This window comes from Petaurus breviceps, unplaced genomic scaffold (assembly GCF_028583685.1).
Source record: "Petaurus breviceps papuanus isolate PSGF00001 unplaced genomic scaffold, PetGlider_PUasm1.0 90602, whole genome shotgun sequence".
In the NCBI taxonomy this organism is placed as follows: Eukaryota; Metazoa; Chordata; class Mammalia; order Diprotodontia; family Petauridae; genus Petaurus; species Petaurus breviceps.
In genome coordinates, this window is record NW_027187283.1 from 4160857 (window position 1) to 4181192 (window position 20336).

General features: G+C 34.7%; 1 pseudogene; it reads right to left on the bottom strand.

Moving 5' to 3' along the window:
- Window positions 1-10709: 10709 nt before the first annotated feature.
- Window positions 10710-11320, bottom strand: LOC138142717 (deoxyuridine 5'-triphosphate nucleotidohydrolase pseudogene; annotated as a pseudogene).
- Between the last annotated feature and the right edge of the window lie 9016 nt (window positions 11321-20336).

Sequence of the window (20336 nt, forward strand, 5' to 3'; positions counted from 1 at the left end):
GGGAAAAATAGATGTTGAAAGAATCCACCAATCACCTCCTGAAAAAGATCCCAAAAAGAACACTCCTAGGAATATTATAGCCAAGTTCTGATATTCCCAGATCAAGTAGAGAATATTACAAGCAGCCAGGAAGAAACAATTTGAATATTGTGGGAAAACAATCAGGATAACTCAGGATCTGGCAGCTTCTACACTGTGGGATCGAAGGGCTTGGAATATGATATTCCAGAGGGAAAAGGAGCTGGGATCAAAAACAAGAATCACCTACCCACCAAAACTGAGTAACTTGTTTCAGGGGAAAATGTGGTAATGCAGTAGAATAGAGGACTTTCAAGCATTCTTGATGAAAAAACTGGAGTTAAATAGAAAATTTGATATTCAGATACAGGGAGCAAGAGAAGCACGAGAAGGTAAACAGGGAAAAGAAATCATAAGTAACTTATTGAAGTGGAACTATTAACATTCCTACATGAAAAAAATGATAATTGTAACTGATGAAACTTTTCTCATTATAAAAATAGTTGAAAATAATAGAAATATATACATATATGTATATATATGCGTGTTTGTGTGTGTATATATATGTATATATATACATATATATGTACATATATATATATATATATTTGTGTGTGTTTGGGTGTGTGTGTGTGTCTATATCGAAGGTTATATGGGCGTATGAATACATATGTGAATGTGTGTATATGTGTTTACAGGTATACATACATAGAGGGCACAGGACCAATTTAATTGGAAGGGATGATACTTAAAAGGTGAAATTAAGAGCTTAGAGAGGAGTATAAAGAGAGGAGATGGGGAGAGACAGAATAGGGTAAACTATCTCTTTTAAAAGAGGCAAGGGAAAATGGTTACAATGGAGGGGAAGAATAGGAAGGCAAAAGGGAATGGGTCAAGCTTATTCTCATTGAATTTGTCTCAGGGAGGGAATGAAATACACACTAAACAGGGTATCTCCACCTACAGGAGAGTAGGTGTTAAGGGGATGAGAGGGGGAATGATGGAAGGGAGTGCAGGCTTGGGGGAAGGAAAGTTGGAAGCACCCACTTTGGAAAAGGGATAGGATCAAAGTGGAGAATAGAAAAAGTGGGAGCTGGGATAGGAGGGAGGGAAATATATTCAGTCTTTTACAATATATCTACTATGTTAATGTTTTGCATTAGCTAAACATGTACAACCTGTTCTGAACTGTTTATCTTCCCAGTAAGGGTGGGTGACAAGGGAGGAAGTAAATGAATCTGGAATTCAAAGTTTTAAAATCATATGTTTAAATACACACACACACATACACACACACACTCATATACATGGTATTATTAATACTATTTTACATGTAATTGGGAAATATATTATTTTTCTAGCTTTTTTACTTATATATAAATTCCCTGATCTGTTATTTTCCTATTTTATTGATGTAAGAGTTTAGACATATAAATTAACCCCTAGATTTTGGGATTTTTGTCTCATTGTTTTCATTGTCTTCAATAAAATTATTGCTTGTTTCTATAATTTGTTTTTGACCCATTCATTTTTAGAGTATATTATTGATTATGCAATTAATTTTACTTAATCTATATTTTCATGGCCCTTTATTTACTGTCATTTTTTTTTACTACATTTTGATCTGCAAAGAGCACATTTTTTTTTCTGCCTTTCTGCATTTCGTTGTGAGGCTTTTGCACCCTAATAAATGGTAAATTCTTATGTAGGTGTCATGTACCACTGAGAAAAATATGTTTCTTTCTATTCTCACTCAATTTCCTCCAGAGATCTATAATATCTAACTTTCCTAAAATTCTATTATCCACCTTAACTTCTTTCTTGCTTAAATTTCGTTATAAGTATCTTGCTCTGAGAGGGAAAAAGTTGAGATCCCCTACTGGTATAATTTTCCTGTCTATTTCTTCCTGTAACTATTTTAACTTCTCCTTTAAATTTTTGATGGTATACCATTCTGTCCATATATGTTTAGTATTGATATTATTTCATTGTTCATGGTACCTTTTAGTAAGAATTATTTTTTTTCCCCATATCTCTTTAACTAGACCTAATTTTGTTTTTTCTTTGTCTGAAAGCATGATTGTTACCCCTGTTTTTTTCTTCTTCAGAAGTAGCTTATTTCTGCTCTGGCAGTTTACCTTTACTTTTTCTGTGACTCTCTGCCACAATTATGGTTTTTGTAAAGAAGATTTTGTAGGATTACAGTTTTTATTCCTGTCAGCTGTCTTCCTCACTTTGATGGGTGAATTCATTTCATTCACATTCACAATTATCATTACTAAATGCTTATTTTCCTCCATTACATGTTCCCCTGTTTATCATCCTTCTTCCACCATGCCATCCTTGTCTCTCTCTCTTTTAACCCTGTCCCTTCTCACCAGTGTTTTATTTTTAACCACCACCTCCCTTAATCTGTTTCCCTTTCTATCAGTCCTCCATCTTCTCTTATTCCTTCTCCTCCTACTTATTATTGTACTATGGTACTATATATTCCTAAACCCAACTGAATGAATATTATTCTATTTTGAGCCAATTCAATGGGAGTAACATTTGAGTGATGCCCACTCACCCCCATCTTTCCCTCTAGTATAATATCTTTTTTAAAGTTCTTCATGTGATGTAATTTATCTCATTCTAACTTTCCCTTCTCTCTTTTACTTGTGCAGTCCCTTTTCTTACCACTTGTTCTTTAATAATATCATCCTAGCAAAATTAACTTAAACTCAGATCATTGGTCTATGTGTATTTTTTCTAACTGCCTGAATAATGATAAAGTTCTTAAAGTTCTATAAGTATTGGAGTGGCTAGGTGACACAGGGAATAGAGCACTGCTCCTGGAGTCAGGAGGACCTGAGTTCAAATCCAGTCTCAGACACTTAAAATTTACTGGCAATGTGACCTTGGGCAAGTCACTTAACTTCAATTGCCCTGACTTCCCCCCTCCAAAAATTAAAAAAAAAAAGAGTTATAGGTATCATCTTCCGATGTAAGATTATTAGCAATTTAGCTTTCGTCTATCTCTTATGGTTTCCCTTTTCTGTTTACTTTTTTTATCCCTTATATTTGAAAATAAAATTTTCTCTTTAGCTCTGATCTTTTCAGCAGGAATGCTTGAAAATTCTCTATTTCATTGAATATCTATCCCCCCCCATTCGAATTCATTTTCCCTGAATATGTGATTCTTGGTTATATTATAACTCTTGGTTATATTATACTCTCTACTTTCTTTTCCTTTAGAACATCATATTCTAAGCTCTACAATTATTTAATGTAGAAGCTACCAAGTCCTGTGTAATGCTGACTGGGATTTCATTATATTTGAATTTTGTCTTTCCAGCTGCTTGCAGTAGTTTCTTTCTAATTGGGGAGCTCTGGAATTTGTTTGCATTATTCCTCAGAGTTTTCATTTTGAGATGCCTTGCAGGACTTGATCAATGAAGTCCACTATTTTATCCTCTCATTCTATGATATCACCATGGTTTTCCTTGACAATTGCTTGAAATATGATGTCCAGGCTCTTTAAAAACAGCAAGATCAACAACATGGCTTTCAGGTAGTCTAATCCTTCTTAAATTAGCCTTCCTTGATCTATTTTCTAGGTCATTTTTTTAATAAGATACTTTACATTTTATTTTATTTTCATTTTTAAATTTCATTATATTATTTCTTGGTTGTCTCATGGAGTCATTAGCTTCTAATTGCCCAATTCTGTTGTTTTAAGGAATTACTTTCTACAGTGACTTTCTATATCTCCTTTTCCATTTGGCCAATTTTGCTTTGTTAAAGAATTGTTTCTTTGGTACATTTTGTACATTTTTTCCCTTCATTTTTTGTCTTTCTTTACCAAGCTGTTGACCCTTTTTTCATGATTCTCTTTGTATCACTCTCATTTCTTTTTTTCAATTTTTCTTCTACCAATCTTATTTGGTTTTTAAATCCTTTATGAGTTCTTCCAGGGCCTATGATTAATTCACATTTTCCTTTGAGGCTTGGTATGTTGTTATTTTCATTTTGTTGCTTTCTCCTGAGTTTGTGTTTTGATCTTTCTTGTCACCGTAATAACTTTAAACATTTAGGTTCTTTTTTGTAAATCAGTTTTGATCATTTTCCAGTCTATTTATGACTTTTTGCTTTATGTTAAAGTTGTTCTCTACTCCTGAAGTAGAGGGATAAGGGAGGAATTGTACTGGAGGCATAGGGCCTCACTGTTGGTTTGAATGAGGGGTGTGGAGCCTCACTGTTGGCCTACACTTTCCTTTTGCAGGGCATCTTACTGGTGGTCTGCCCTAGAGTTCAAGTTTAGCAGTCATTTTGTTGGGGCACAGCTTGCTGCTGGTTTTAACTGGATGCTGCCTGTGCTGGACTGTGGTACCCTTTTTATCCCACTGAAACAGAACTTTCCTGCTGACTTTCTAAATTGTCTGGGGTGGGGTAATTGTTTGACAGTGAACTTTTCTTGATTCTGCTACTTCAGAATTCATTTTTAGGAATCATTTTATAAATATTTAGAAGTGAAATTTTGGAAAGTTCAGGCAGTTTTCTGCCTTACTCTGCACTCTTGACTCTGTTCTCCCTACCTTCTAGTTTTAAGATATCAGGGTAATATTTTTTGGTTTATTTTTGTTTGTTTTATGTTTTGTTGTTTTTAAAGATTTCTTGAAAAATGATATCTAAGCTCTTTTGTTAATCTAGTTCAATGATTTTCAATTTTTTTCCTCCTTAATATATTTTTGGAGATCAGTTGTTTTTACTATGAAATGTATTACTTCATATTCAATTTTTTTCAGCATTTTAATTTTAAAATGTTTCTTCTTGTATCATGGTGTCATCTGCTTTTATTTGCTCTATGTTAATTGGCTTCATGTGGAGATAGGGAAAGCAAGATAGATCTTCTCCTCATTCTGCCCTGGATCTATGACTGATAACTTAGTAATAGGCAACAAAGGCATTTGCTCTTATACCACAAACACGATAAGTTCAAGCCACTCTTTGTTAGACCTGGGATCTTCTCTTCTCCTTGTTTTTGGTATCTCCCTGAGATATAAAGAGTATTCAATGCAAGACTTCACTGGCCAGAAAGTATCACTAATGTCCACAAACCTCCTCATCTATTTACCTCTGCTGTCCCATACTGAAAACAAATTACTCCCTGTGATTTTTTAAAATTAGATTTCTGGTCAGTTTTTGGTATATTGTATTTTTCAATCTATATGGAGAATTTTGAGGTGGAGGGGAATTTAACTGTACTCCTTTCTGCTGTGTCAACTAGAATTCACTTCCTGGCTTATAGTCTCTTCATCAGTAATTATCAGTGCATGACTTAAATGATTTTTCTAGGTTCATACACCCTGTGTGTGTCACGTATGGGATGTGAACCCATGTCTTCTTGACTTTCTATCCTGCAAGCCATGTTGCCTCTCAAATTAACAAGGTATAAGCAATAAAATATGGCATGAAAATTAACCAATTATGTTTTGATTTGGAACAATATTGTCAATTAATAAATGACAAAGTCAATCTTTTACTTAGCACTGAATATTAACCATGTAGATATTATATCCATTTACAAAAATTTAGAGCATATCTGTCCCATAATTTATATGACAAGAAATTTTAGCTAAATTTAATTCCCATTCAATAATGGTTACTTACAGTTTGAGCATATTAACCACAAACAGGTATAAGCTTCACAATGCTGTCATAATCCTGGCTTTAACTGCAATGTAGGTTTTATTATACAAAATTTTAAATATTTTATGAGTATACCTGATGGCAAATATAATGTACTATTGTAGTTTCATGGTGTGTTGTGGGGTTATCTTGAAAGAATTCAGACTCAGACCATCTCTAAACAAGGCAAAAATATTTGTTGTGAATTGTGCTCTCCAGGAGGTTGAATTCCAAGAAGTGACTGGCAGCTTAATGAAAGCAATACAGATTTTTATAGAGCAAAAGATGCAATTACATAACAGAATATATTAATATTAAAAAGGAAAAAGTGGTTTATCAAGGGATTGGGTAATGGGGAAGAAGCCCAGTCTCAGTGGAACTGAATATGTAATTACCCATAATGCTTACAGAAAAACACCATTGGTGGGAGGCATATATGTATGATAATGCTATTATTTTTTTAAGCAATCAAGATTAAGTAACTTGATCAAGGTTATACTGACAGTTATTTTTGTGTAGGTACCAGGTATTTGAGGCCAGAATCAATCCCAGGTCTCCCAACTCTGGGGCTGGCACTCTTACTCACTGTGCCACCTGGCAGCCCTGATAATGATATTATAATAAGCTTTTTTATGGCATAAGTTCACCCAAAGGACAGCTTTTGCTTTTATTGCACAGGTGCATACTTAGCAAAAGTTTCCTCTGTTGTTTAGGGGGTCTACATCCTGCTTGGACATCCTTATGGTGCTGCTTCCTGATTGTCTGGCTATCATGGTCCCTTCTGAGATTAGATGGATGTGGTTACAGTTGAGTAAATGGACACAGCTGTTGTTTCCATAAGAAACACAAGAATTGGTTCTGGGGGCAGTGACTAGCTTGAAGTACTCCATCACATGGACATGCTTGCTATTCTAGTGAGGTAGTGAGGCACATGTTGAAGTTGAGATATTGGGGAGGGGGTAGCTTTATTAGAACTCAACTAGGACCTGGAACAATTGTATAATAGGTCCAAAGAATTCCAAACATGACTTATAGAAGAATTAAGCTTGCCTATTGTTTGAAGTGAAATTAAGGTTGTATACAATCTTTAAATGCTCTGCTCCTGAGTATTCAAACATTCTACTACACTTCTCCTTAGTACTATGAGATACATGTACCTGGAAGACTAAATAATGGATTTAAATAATGGGAGCAGGAAGTTCATTACATTTTTTCATTTGTATGTGAAAATTTTATCATCTTCACAAAGCTGACTTTTCCCCCCTCCTGGAAAGCCATTATATATATATATCCCCCTAAAGTTTGGCAAAATTATTCAACACTTTGAAAAATTCCTGACATCATATGCAGTATTCTGAAAAGGGTGACATTTTTTCTTCTAACTATTCTTTAGTGACAAATTTCTTAACCATGTCACAACTTTCTTTTGTTGTTGTTGTTGTGTATATTATTTCCCTGGTTCTGCTTACTTCACTTTGTATTAGTTCATATGTCTTCGCATTCTTCACTATATTCAATTTTTTTTCCTGTGAGTCAATAATATTGTATTACATTCATCTACCATAACTTGTTTATTCATTCCCCTGTAGATGGGCATCTTCTTATTTTAATATACATTGCCAATATACAAATTATATCCTTAAATATTTTGGTATACATGGAACATTTATTTTTATACTTGACATAACTTGAATTATATGCCTGCCAGTGGAATCTTTGGGTTAAAAGGTAAAGATATTTCCATAACTTTCTTAAAAAGGGGAAAGAAGAGAATAAGCTTGTATATAGCTGCTATTCTGTGCCAGGCACCAAGTGCTTTTTAACAATATTTTATTTGATCCCCACAACAACCCTGGTTTTATTATCCTCATTTTCCAATTTAGGAAACTGAGACAAATGGAGTTTAAGGGATTTGCCCAAGGCCACACAGTTAGTAAGTCCATGACAGCAGATTCAAACTTCTTTCTTCCTGACTCCAAGCCCACTGCTCTATCCAGTGTGCCAACAGTTGCTTCATATGTTAATATAATATCAATTGTTAATATAATTAGAAATTGATTTCCACAAAGGAAAAAACAATTCAGAACTTTGAAAATAGCAGAAATAGATGGGTTAAGTCAATGCTGGAGTGTTTGTGGAAAGATGTGATTGAATTTGTGTGCATTAGTAGTAGTAGTAGTAATTTTTATTATTATTATTAGCAGCAGCAGCAATCCAGCAACAAAAGCAACAGCAATAGTAGTAGTAAAGTTACCTTGAGAAAAAGCATAGAAATTTGCAAATTTGAATTGTACAGAAATTTCTGGCTAAAGTAAAAGCTAATATTGTTGAACCAATTCTACAAAACAAAATAAACTTAGTTTGACACATCAGGGTCTTCACAATCTATCTCCAACAGACCATACCAGTTTTCTTACACATTGTTCCCTCTAACTTATTCTGTTGTTCCATAAAGGAGAGAAGATGTGGTTCCCCTACCCCAATTCACTTGATATGATCATAGCTTTTAGTGGGAGATATAGTTTTAATGGGGTAAAAATATGGTAAACTAAGTGAAATTTTTTATCCATAACAATATTCCCTTTAGAAGTGTGATTACCTTTATGACTGAGTAGTAAGGAACCAGCATATTTGGAAACAGAGGCCCATACTCCAGAATGCCACAAATACAGATAAGTCTCATAGGGAACAAATCACTTTCAAGGAACAGAAACTCTAAGGGCAAAAGAGATAATTACATAGGTAGACAGATAGACAGTTGGATGGATAGAAATAATAAATCTGACCTATTAACTCAAGAGGGGGCTAGCCCTAGCAATTGAGAATAGAGCTTTGGGGGAAGAATACACCTAGAGATATTAACTGAGCAACTGATCCAACAGAGATCATACACCAAAGGGGAACTGTATGAGGATTCTATAAGGAAGAAAGGGATTCTGCGTCTGTTGTGAGATGCCTTTGAAACATATGTATCTTACATCTGTAACTTTTTACCTTTGAATTTTAAAGTTTAGTCACCCTTTCCATGAGTAATGTTTATGAGTAAGAGATAAGGCATAACATTTAGGGAATGGATTGTTTTATAGTTACTGGGGGGGGGAGGGGGCGATGGTGACATCTAGTAAGTGCCTTTGCTAAGAATTAATTATGTCTACTGCCTGTGAATTGGAAGTATACCTACTGCGCTCTAGTAGGTGGAATAGATAATTCAAACTCAAGTATGAAGTAGTCCTCTGGCACAGAATTTAGAAATCTGTATATAATTTAGGGATGTAGCTCAGATGATGTGCCACATGAACAAATAGAACTACTAAATGCTGCCCAAGTGTTGCATCATATATTCAGCCTTTATGCAGTCCCATCAATTCTTCTCTGAGCTTAGAATGCACTTCCTCATTTAATCTAGTTTTTTGTTCAGTTGTTCAACTATTTCTGACTTTTTGTGGCCCCAGAGATCATAGCACACTAGATCTTCTCTCCTCCATTATCTCCAGAAGACTACCCAAACTCATGTTCATTACTTCCACAACACTTTGTACCCATCTCAACCTGTGCCATTTCCTTCTAATTTTGCCTTTAACCTTTCCCACCATCAGGGTCCTTTTCCATGAATCCTGCCTTCTCATTATGTGAGCAAAGTGGTTAAGCTTCACCTTCAGTATTTGACCTTCTAATGAATAGTCTGGATTAATTTCTTTAAGTATTGCTGTCCAAGTGACTCTCAAAAGTCTTCTCCAGTATAACAATTTGAAAGTGTAGATTCTGTGTGGTGCAGTTTTCCTTATAGTCCAGCCCTCACAGAAATGCATTGCTACTGGGAAAACAAAAACGAAAACAAAAAAAAACATAGCTTTGACTATATAGACCTTTGTCAGCAAAGTTTCTACCTTTTAATATGGAACCAGTTGTTATGAACTTAGGTTTTTTTTTAATGTTAAGTTTCTTTTTTTTTTTTTTGCTTTTTGGAAGGCAATTGTGTTTAAATGACCTGCCCAAGGTCACAAGGCTAGTTTTTGCGTTAAGTGTCTGAGGCTGGATTTGAACTCATGTCCTCCTGACTCCAGGGCCAGTACTCTATTCACTGAGCCACCTAGCTTCCCCTAAATGTTAAATTTCAATCCAGTTTTTACACTCTCTTCTTTAACCCACATTAAGAGGCTCCTCAGTAATTCTTCACTTTCTGTCATCAGTGTGGTATAATCTAAATAACTGAAATTGTTATTTCTCCTGGCAACATTAATTTTGGCTTTCCATTTATCTAGTTTCTCATTTTGCATGATAATTCTCTGTGTAGAAGTTAAATAAGGTAACAATATACAGTCTTATTGTACTTTTTCCCCCAGTTTTAAACCAATCAGTCGTTCCACGTTTGACTCTATTGCTTCTTGACCTTTATGCAGGTTCCTCAGAAGACAATATGATCTGATACTTCAATCTCTTTGAGGACTACCCACATTTTGTTGTGATCTGCACAGTCAAAGGGTTTAGTATGCTCAATGAAGCTGATGAATTTTTTCCCCTTGAACTCCCTTGTTTCTCCATAATCCAGAGAAAGTTGGCAGTTTGGTCTGTAGTTCTTCTGCCTCTTTGAAAACCAGTCTGCTTTTCTGGTGATTCTCTGTTAACATATTTCTGAAGCTTAGCTTGGAGAACCTTAAATATAAATTTTACTCATGTGTGAGTTGAGGGCAAATGTTCAGTAATTTCAACATTCTTTGACACTGCCCTTTTTTAGGAGTGGAATGTAAATTGATCTTTTCCAATCCAGTGGCCAGTGCTGAGTTTTCCAAATTTGCAAGCATATTGAGTACAGCCTTTTAATAGCATCATCTTTTACAATTTCAAATAGCTCAGCTAGAATTCTATCACCTCAGCTAGCCTTATTGTTAGCAATGCTTCTTATAACTCACATAACTTCATTCTCAAGGATATTTGGCTCTAGATCAGTAGCCACAACATTACGGTTATTTGTGATATTAAGATCTTTCTTGTGTAGTTCTTTTGTGTATTCTTGCCACCTCTTTTTTTTAAAGTGGAAATTCTTTTATCTACTGTTTTAAGGGAAAAGCTGCTATAGCTACTCTTTATATAATTTTAGTTCTGACCAGTTGAACCAAAACCCCTGGCTCCACGTTCAGTGTCATCTAAGCCTTGGACTTCTTCAAGTTCTGGATAAATACCCCGTTCACAAATCAACTGCGCAATTCGGTCACCTTTTTTTACTTCAAATGTTTCTTTACCAAAGTTAAATAGCCCAACACCAACATTTCCTCTATAATCTTCATCTATGACACCAGCTCCCATATCTATAAAATGTTTTGCAGACAAGCCAGAACGTGGAGAAACTCTACCATAACATCCAGGAGGAAGAGAGATTTGAATATCTGTTTTCACAACGGCTTTCTCCGTGGCTGGTATTGTATAATCATAGGCGCTGTACAGGTCATAGCCCGAAGCCCGCGCCGACCCCTTGGAGGGAGGCGTGGAGTGCTCCCAGAGCTGGGCAAAGCAGAGGCGCACAGGACTCCGCTTCTCTTGCTGCGCAAACCGCACCCGCTTGCTGGGGGAGGCGACAGCGGGGGTAGCTGCGGAGCAGGGCATGACTGCAAAGAGAGAACAGGAGAGATGCACCCTGCAAATCAGTCACTCCCTTGCCACCTTTTCTTAATCTCTTCTACTTCATTTAAATCCCTAGAATTGTTTTGCCTTCATTATGTCCATTTTTGCACGAAACATTCCCTTGACATCTCCAATTTTGTTAGAAAGATTTTTTTTTTTTGTATTTCACATTTTATTGTTTTCTCTTATTTCTCATTTAAGAAAACCTATGGGGGGAGCCAGATGGCACAGTTAATTGAGCTGTTCATCCATCCCTGAGTTCAAATCCTACCTCAGACACTTGACACTTAACTGGCTGTGTGACATTGGGCAAGTCACTTAACCCCAATTGCCTTGCCTTCCCCCCTCCAAAAAGAAAATAAAAGAAAATCTATCTTCTTGCTTCCTCTGTAATTCTGCATTCAGTTGGCAACATCTTTCCCATTCTCCTTTCCCTTCCACTTTCCTTCTTTCCTCAGCTATTTGTAAATCCTCATTTAATAGTTATTTTTCTTTCTTGCCCTTCATTTTCTTTGGAATGTTCTTTTAGTTGATGCCTTCTGTGCAATATTTCAAACCTCTGTCCATAGCTCTTTAGGTACTCTATCTACTGGATCTAATCTGTTAAATCTATTACTTCCACTTCATATTCATAAGTGATATCATTTAAGTCTTGCCTATATGGTCTGATTGTTTTCTCTACTTCAATTTAAGTGTACATTTTGCAAAAGTAAGTTCATGATCTGAACCATAGTCAGCTCTGGGTCTTGTTTTAACTGAATGTATAGGGCTTCTCCACCTTTGTATGCAAAATATATTATCAATCTGATTTTTATTTTGACCATCTGGTTATATCCATGTCTAGAGTCACCTTTTGAGTTGTTGAAAAATTGAAAATTCTGTTTCACTGCATACTTATCTTCCTTCAATGTTTCCTCTTAATTGCCACCCACTCTGTGGAACTTTTTCAAATCCTCTCAATTGTTAGTGAACATTTCTTCCTTAAGTTTGAGTACAATTTACTTAAAAGCAAAAAATGTTTTCTTAATTTTTTTCGTATTTCACTTTTAACTATTTATATGGAGCACCTTACCCATTTCAGGTGCTTAGCAAAAATGCATTTTATTGAATTTAACTGAATCAAATACCAGAACATGAGACAAGATTTTAAAGCACTGCTGAGTAGATGCATAATTATCTCATAATTATACAGAATTTCAGAGTTGGAAAAGGCCATGGAAGCCCTATAGTACCACTTGAGTCTTAACAGAAATCTGTTCTATAATATTCCTGAATAGTGGTCATCTAGGCTTTGCTTGAATTAATGTATTTCTGTTTAAACCTATCACATAAGGAAAGAGAACTGTGTACTTTCCATACACATAATCATGTGGCTTTTTTCCTCAAGAACTCACTCTGAAATAATGAAGGATAATGGGTGACAATGTACAACAGTAATAATATTTATTTTCTATTAATTCATGGTAAAGAAAGGCTTTTAATAAGTATCTAATCGGATAATATAGGTAAATCACTTATAAAACTTTAATGTCCTATTTAAAGGCTACATATTTGTATTACAAATATTAACTAGGAATGAAGAAACATATAAGACCTGGAAAAGTGAGTCTTTCAAGATTTCCAAAACTTCTCTCATTGTATTAAAAGAATGTTCATACTTTAGGGAGTAATTTTAAATGAGAAGTTTCCTCTTAAATCTTTGTCACTTTGGCAAAAGAGAAATCATCTTCAAAGTTGTGAATCCTCCCTACATAAAGATGACAGATTTCACTAAATACTGAATTACGTGATTTGGATATTTAACAGTCTACTAAGTCCTGTTGCTTTATATTTATAATCTTACTAAACAACATTTCAATTTCAAATTTATTGTTTAACAATTGAGATGGATCTTACTGTTCCATAATAAATTCCAAGGAGTTATTTAACTGACTTTCACAAAGTTTCATAAAATAATTAGTGGAAATTATATATTTTGTTTTATTTCTTATTGCAGAAATTTATGTTGGCCAAAAAAATGGCTAATAAATTTCCCATGAATTGAAATTTTGGTTTTCTATCTTTTAATATAAAAATCAGAATTTATTCCCATTATAAACAAATTGTACTTAAATAATGTTAAGTATAATGAGAATTACTCCAAAGAAAATTATCTTTTCAAATTAATTCAAGTTAATTTCCATTGTAATTTCATTGCAATCCTCCATTACAAACCAAACCCATAAGTAAATATTTCCTTCAACATAGTGAAGGATAAGTGGAACCTGGGTGAATAGAGTGCTGAACTTGGAGTCAGGAACACATGAGTTCAAATTTGACCTCTGACACTTACTAGTTATATGATCCTTGGCAAGTTACTTCATTTCCATCTGCACATTTTTTCTCATTTGTAAAGTGGAAATAATAATAGCCATTATCACTCATAGTTATTGTAAGGCTTTGTTGATTGTAATAATTAAAAACTAATTTAACATGATCCTGTACTTCATCAATAGACAATTTTTATTATGTGTCTGTTGTTCAAATGTCTAATCCTTAATATGCAGAAATCTCAAAGATCAAAATGTTAAACAACCAAAATCAGAGAATATTCCAAAATTACATAATCATTAATTCATCAAGTGTACATTAAATGCCTAATGTGATGTGAGAGATACAAGGACCAAAGAAAAAGTTTCTTCTTTTATGGTGCTTATATAGTGTTGATGAAGTTTATATACTGATGGTGATAGTAATTCCTCATATTTAGTGAGAATAGAATTATTTACAAAGAAATATCCTTATATTAATGCTGTAAAGTACATGTTACAAGTACTTATTGCCATTTTATAGAGAGTCATGGACCCAGACTGAGTTGCCTATGGTTACATAGCTACTGTTGGAATCAGGAAGAAAAAAAACAAACAAACCAAAAAGGAAAGTTCTTTTTCCTAAAAGGAAAATATCTTTTCTATTATTCCATGGTATCTTCTCAAACATATTATAGTATACCAGCAGAAAAATATGGAAAGTCTTTATTCCACATTATTCATATTATTTTTTCCATTAGATTTGTGGAAGTATAGGGATGAGGAGAAATAAAATGTCCTTAAAATGAGGAAAAGAGAAGCTCCACAGGGCCAAAGAAAAAAGAAATTCTGATCACAGTTCTCTATTGTAATAAAGTTATATCCAGTTAAAGAATAATAGACACCAACAGTTGAAGGATGGAGCAAGCTTTCCAATTGAGATAATAACAATGAAGGACTTTTCTGGAGTTACTACTGAAACCAGTAGGATGAGTGACAGTGTGATGGCATCAGGGACCAGCAGCCTTGACAAGATCTGTGAGATCATACAATCAGAGATGAATGCACAGTGTCAAGATGTAAGAGCCCTAAGAATAAAAGAAACTAGATTGAGAGAGTTAAATCTCAGAAGAAGTAAAGCTTTTTATCAGTAAAATAAGAAAAGGAGGCTGAGTGAGAACAGTTGCTGAGTAGTAATGTTTCCAGTTTACAGAAATGCTCTCTGGCCACAGGTAAAATGCCGACAGCTGGATTCATAGGGCCTTTTTTAAGTAAAAAGAGTAAGGCTTTGGTATTTTCAAAAGCACGGTCTTTCCTTTTTACATTTTTAAAGGTAAAATTGACAGGCAATTTTAAACCATCAGGAGTTATAATTTCAAACCTAATAAAAAAAAAAACCTCTCTCTTAAAGGCACAGAACAACATAGGGAGCTCAACCTTAGACATTGGTCTCATTTCAACAACATATTTTTGATATGGCATTAAAGTTGAACATCTTACTCTAAACCTTCAAAGAAATATATTTCCCTATATTAAGAATTTGACTTGAACTTGGTTATGTCAAATTTTAGTAAGTAAAGATAATAATAATTTAAATAATTTTTTTAGGGATTAATAATAGTATGAAGTATCAGATCACACTAAAGTGCATTTGTTTAAACTACAGATATACATTTAAGTAGTGGGGGCTCAGAGAAAAATTAGTGAATAAATCTGAAATTGACTTCCTTGCTTTTCTGAGATATGTATGCTCATGGCAAAGTCAGAGGTTTCACCGTTCAAATCCATTATAATTAGCGCTTGTTTATCGTAACTGTATGTGCCCCTGAGCACATCACTTAACCTCTGTCTCAGTTTCCTCAGTTATAAAATGTGTATCATAATAATAACATCTACCTATCAGCATTGCTGTGCAAATGAAACGAAATATTTGTAAAGTGCTTTGAGACATATCTGGCAGATGTTGGGTACTACATAAATGCTTGTTTCCTTCCTTCCCCCCTTTCTACTAGATTATGTTATCTCTTCAGGAAACTGAGTTGGCATGCATATTGTTATCAATCATTGTCTTCAGTAAGGAGTGATAATAAAGGGAGTAGAAGGTAGACACAACAAAGAAAGAATAGGAAGGAGCATGACAAGATGAGTGACACTTGGGAAAAGATACAGATGAAGGAAATGCGTGTGGTCAGTGCACAGACGTGGAGAGTCAACTCATATCTCCAAAGCTAAGGGACAAATGTATCTTCTGGTGTTATAATTGCCCTGTTGTCCCATGCTGATCTCAAACATGAATTTTCTGCCAGGGCTCTGGTCTATGCCAAGCGTGTGGGCATGCAGTATCATTTCTGCTAGGTGTTGCTCATTGCTGTCCCCTATGAGGCTACTGTTTAATGCCAGGTACAGGTCGACTCAGCATATAATTTTGAAGCATCTTCTCTGCCCCCAGCTTTTTATTTCAGGAAGTTTTTAACCAGATTGCTCTGGACAAAGTGTTGGCTCTGGCCTCACTCTTTAATAGTAATTCAAAGCCCAGAGACTTAAACTACAATTCTTAGAAAGGAAAGAATCTCACATACTGACATCAGACTAAGGAAAAAGCATTAGTTGATTCTTTTTTCCTCCATTGTTGTCTCCTTCATTCCCAAAGAGAACCAATAACTTCAGGAAGGTGAAGTGTTGATTTGCAAGTGAATAGGATTTAAGTAAGGAAGGGCAGTACAAAGTCCCCAGTCTCACTCTCTCCTCCAGAGCCATCTGGGTTCAGTGGCAAGATACAGATCAGGATGACTGAAGATGGCCCTGGATAAAATGGGAAGGACCTTGGCCTTTTTAAGCTAAGGTCTTTCCCAGGTTTCAGTAAAAGCTGAGGGTCCTCTGAGCAGTGTTTTATTAGGTATTCAAAGAAGATGCCTCTTCCTAGGAACCAAGGCCACAGGAGAGTTAATTAGCAGCCAAATTTTTAAATTTTGTTTTGTTTTGCTTTAATTTATCCCTGCTACTTTTCAAGGGTAGGCTATCTTAAACCTCAATCTTGAGCTACCACAACCAAAAGAAAGCAATCAGAGAATGCACAGGATCTGAAGTTGTGGAGGGGTGGGTCATTCCAATCATGAATGTCTAGAAACAAGTCAATATTTAGCTTTATTGCACTTTATTGTGTTGTACCTGGAATGCCAAATGAATATGTGCGAATAGGTGGAGGAGAGAGTCTGAGTCTAAGGGAATACTTGTCACATAGTTATGTTTTATTTTGTGTTGAGGTGTGTGAGTGTGTGTGTGTGTGTCTATATGTGTGTGTCTATATGTGTGTGTCTGTGCCTGTGTCTGTGTCTACATTTTTTTTTCCCATTGCCTTTCACTGGGGCCTTACATCATCCTGTATCTCTGTCATTAACTGAGAATCATTGTGAAATTGCCAGGGAATTTTGAAGGTAGGCTAGATAAGAGAGTGTTTTTTTTTTCTTTTCTTTCTTATTTTTATATTTGTGATAATGTTTGATTTTTAGTTTGAGGAATAATGAGAGTAGATTCACTGGATATTTGACAAACATTGCAGGTATAAAATCTCTCCTAAAGTTAAATACAAAATATGGATATTTAAAATATAATTCACTTATTAAATTTTCTTAACTAGAATGTATAATTAGTTCCTAGATGTAGTTTTTTTTATATTGAAAATTAGTTTGATTTTTTTATTTTTTCTTTTTTGAGATGGGAGGACAGGGCAATTGGTGTTAAGTGACTTGCCCAAGGTCACATGGCTAGTAAGTGTTAAGTGTCAGAGGTTGGATTTGAACTCAGGTCATCCTGACTCCAGAACCAATACTGCATTCACTGTGCCACCTAGCCACACTTACAATAATATTTTAAAAGAATAAAATATTTATGAATATTTTTCTTCTGGGCATGGTGGCATAAACCTTTAGTACCTGCTGTGGGGGAGTCTGAAGGTGGTGGATCTCTTTACTTTTTGGAGTTCTGAACTGAATTAGGACTGATTCCAGTCTTCTGTCTAATTAGTAACAAATTCAGTAATAATATGGAATGTTCCCACTGGGAGAGGCCAATTAGAATGTCTAAGGAGGGGAGAAGTAACCCAGATCAGAAAAATGAAGTAGGATAAATTTCCTATGCCAATTAGTACTAGCACTGAGCCAGTGACTGGATTTGGTACTTCAACTTTTTGTAAGATAGAGAGACAATCTCAAAAATCTATCAGTCAATTAATCACAATTCAATGAATGGATTGATGAATAAATAAAAATATTGTTAAATAAGCATTATATGCTAGCAAGTATACATATATTTTATTATATACATTTCTTTCCAATTTATAACCAAAGTATAATAGTTTTATTCTTAAATGACAATATTAATAAATAAATCATATTATCATACAACATAATTAAAATTTATTTTTAAAATTACATGTGGTACTGAGGTATCACTAAGTGAAATTAATGCAATCATTTAAATTTGATTCCTATGGATAAACTAATATCATGTGACTTCCCTTTGATATAAATTTGGATTTTTCCCCCTCTGTAAAGTGGAACAATTAAAATTAGAATTATAGAGCAAGGATAACTATTTTTATCAGTATGGAGTATTGAGAGTAAGCCATGTCAATATGTAATACTGTCTCATTATTCAAACCATAATGACATTGATTTGGATCACTCTACAATCAATCTGATTGTTCTACAATCAAGCTTTAACAATGTAGCACACAATGAACTATCCAGCCATAATTATGTACAAGCATGGTCTCCATCTTCAAATGATGTCATTTAAATGAAATAAAAATAGATTTTCTTTGTCAATTAGGATTCACCTAAACTATAAGTGGGGGAAAAAATGATCCCTTTAAATGATTCTTGGCTAAAGTGCTTTAGCTAGTTCTATTTTAAATGGTTTGTTGTTGTTGTTGTTTTGTATTAAATTAGGGTTAGATCTCATTTATTGTATGTGTCATAATTTTGAGTTGGAAAAAATTCTTAGAATTTTATACATAATTTCACTTAATTCCAACTCCAATGCCTAATTATGATATAGTGGTGAGCCTGGATTCTGTAGGCTCATAGGCTTAACTACTCATAAATATCATATTGTCCAATCCCCCCATTTTGCCAACTACAAAACTGAGTCACCAGGATATTAAATGACTTGCCAGGATTACACAACTGCTAAGTATCTAAGATGTGATCTGAGTCAGGGAATCCTGCCTTCATGTCCACTGCTTTGTCCAGCAAGCCATTAATGTATATTGTCACACATCCTGCTATAATGGAAAGGCAGAAATTAGTATTGCCAGAAGTTTGGCCATAATGTGAAAACTTTTTCAGTCACAGTGATTTTAAATGGTGAACTACTAAAGTATAAAGAAGTCTTACTCAGGAGTATCTTGGCCACTAAATTCATTGATCCTTGAAAACTTGTACAATTATATACTACATTGTTTTAGTATTACACTGTATATATAGTTGAGTGATGTTTGAAATAACAAGATGTAAAAGACAGTAGAATTGTAGACCTGTAATGCACCTCACTAGACATCTAGACCAACAAAGAATTTAACAAGAATCTGGTGTACAAGTTACCATGAAGTTTTTGCTCAAAGAATTCAACTAAACTGGATGATAGTACCCAACAAGACTGCCCATTTAATTTTGGTTTAGCATAAATTATTAGATGATATTTTGTTAAATCAATCTTAAATTCCAATATTTTTATGCTCTTTCTATTGCTTTAGGCTTTGCCTTCTAGGAAAAATAACAAATCTTATCCCTTCTAGGATATGATAACCCTATTATCTACTTAAAGATAACAATGACCCTAAGTCTTCACTTCTCCAGATTAATATCACACATTTCTTCAAATTATCCATACATGGCATGAACTGGAGTTCTTAGATGAGCATGGTTGCTCTTCTCTAAACATGCTCAAGATTTTTAATGATTTTTCCTATAATTTTAGACATGTCTATGGTACTCCACATGTAACCTTATCAAATAAGAGCTATGTCAAGTTTTCACATTCCTAGTCTTGGAGATTCTGCCTTTCAGTGCAGCTTAGGTTCACATTTACTTTCTTTTTATTCCATTCCACCCTATTCACTTACACTGAGTTAAACCCAGAAGATAATTCTTAGCTGTATATATTTGGAAATCTCACTTAAACTCAGTTTCCTCTTCTGTAAAGTGGGATGAAAATTATGCCTACCTCCCAGAGTTGTTGTGAGGATAAAATGAAATTATATATATATATATATAAGCAATCAGGGTTAAGTAACTTGCTCAAGGTTACATGGCCAGTTATTTCTGGGTGTTGTGCTAAGTATCTGAGCCCAGATTTGATCCCCAGGTCATCCTGACACTGGAGCCAGTGCTCTTACTTGGTGTGATACCTGGCTGCCCCAGAAATAATATTTTTATTAAAGCACTTAGCACAGTGCCTGGTACAGAGTAGGCAATATATGTGTTAATTACTACTACTACTACAACTACTATTCCTACTCCTACCTACTGTTGCTGCTGCTTTTGCTATTGCTACTAACAACTGAGAAAACATATGACAAACATGATGGTCAGAGCCCATACAATTACATTATATAGCCATTCATAAATTCCACATGGGAGCAAAGCCAAAGAAATCATTATAGAGGTAAGCACCCTAGCATACCCAGTATGGCTGCTAGCACATGTTCTTTGATCTGCTTTTCTAAAGAAAAGCAACTCA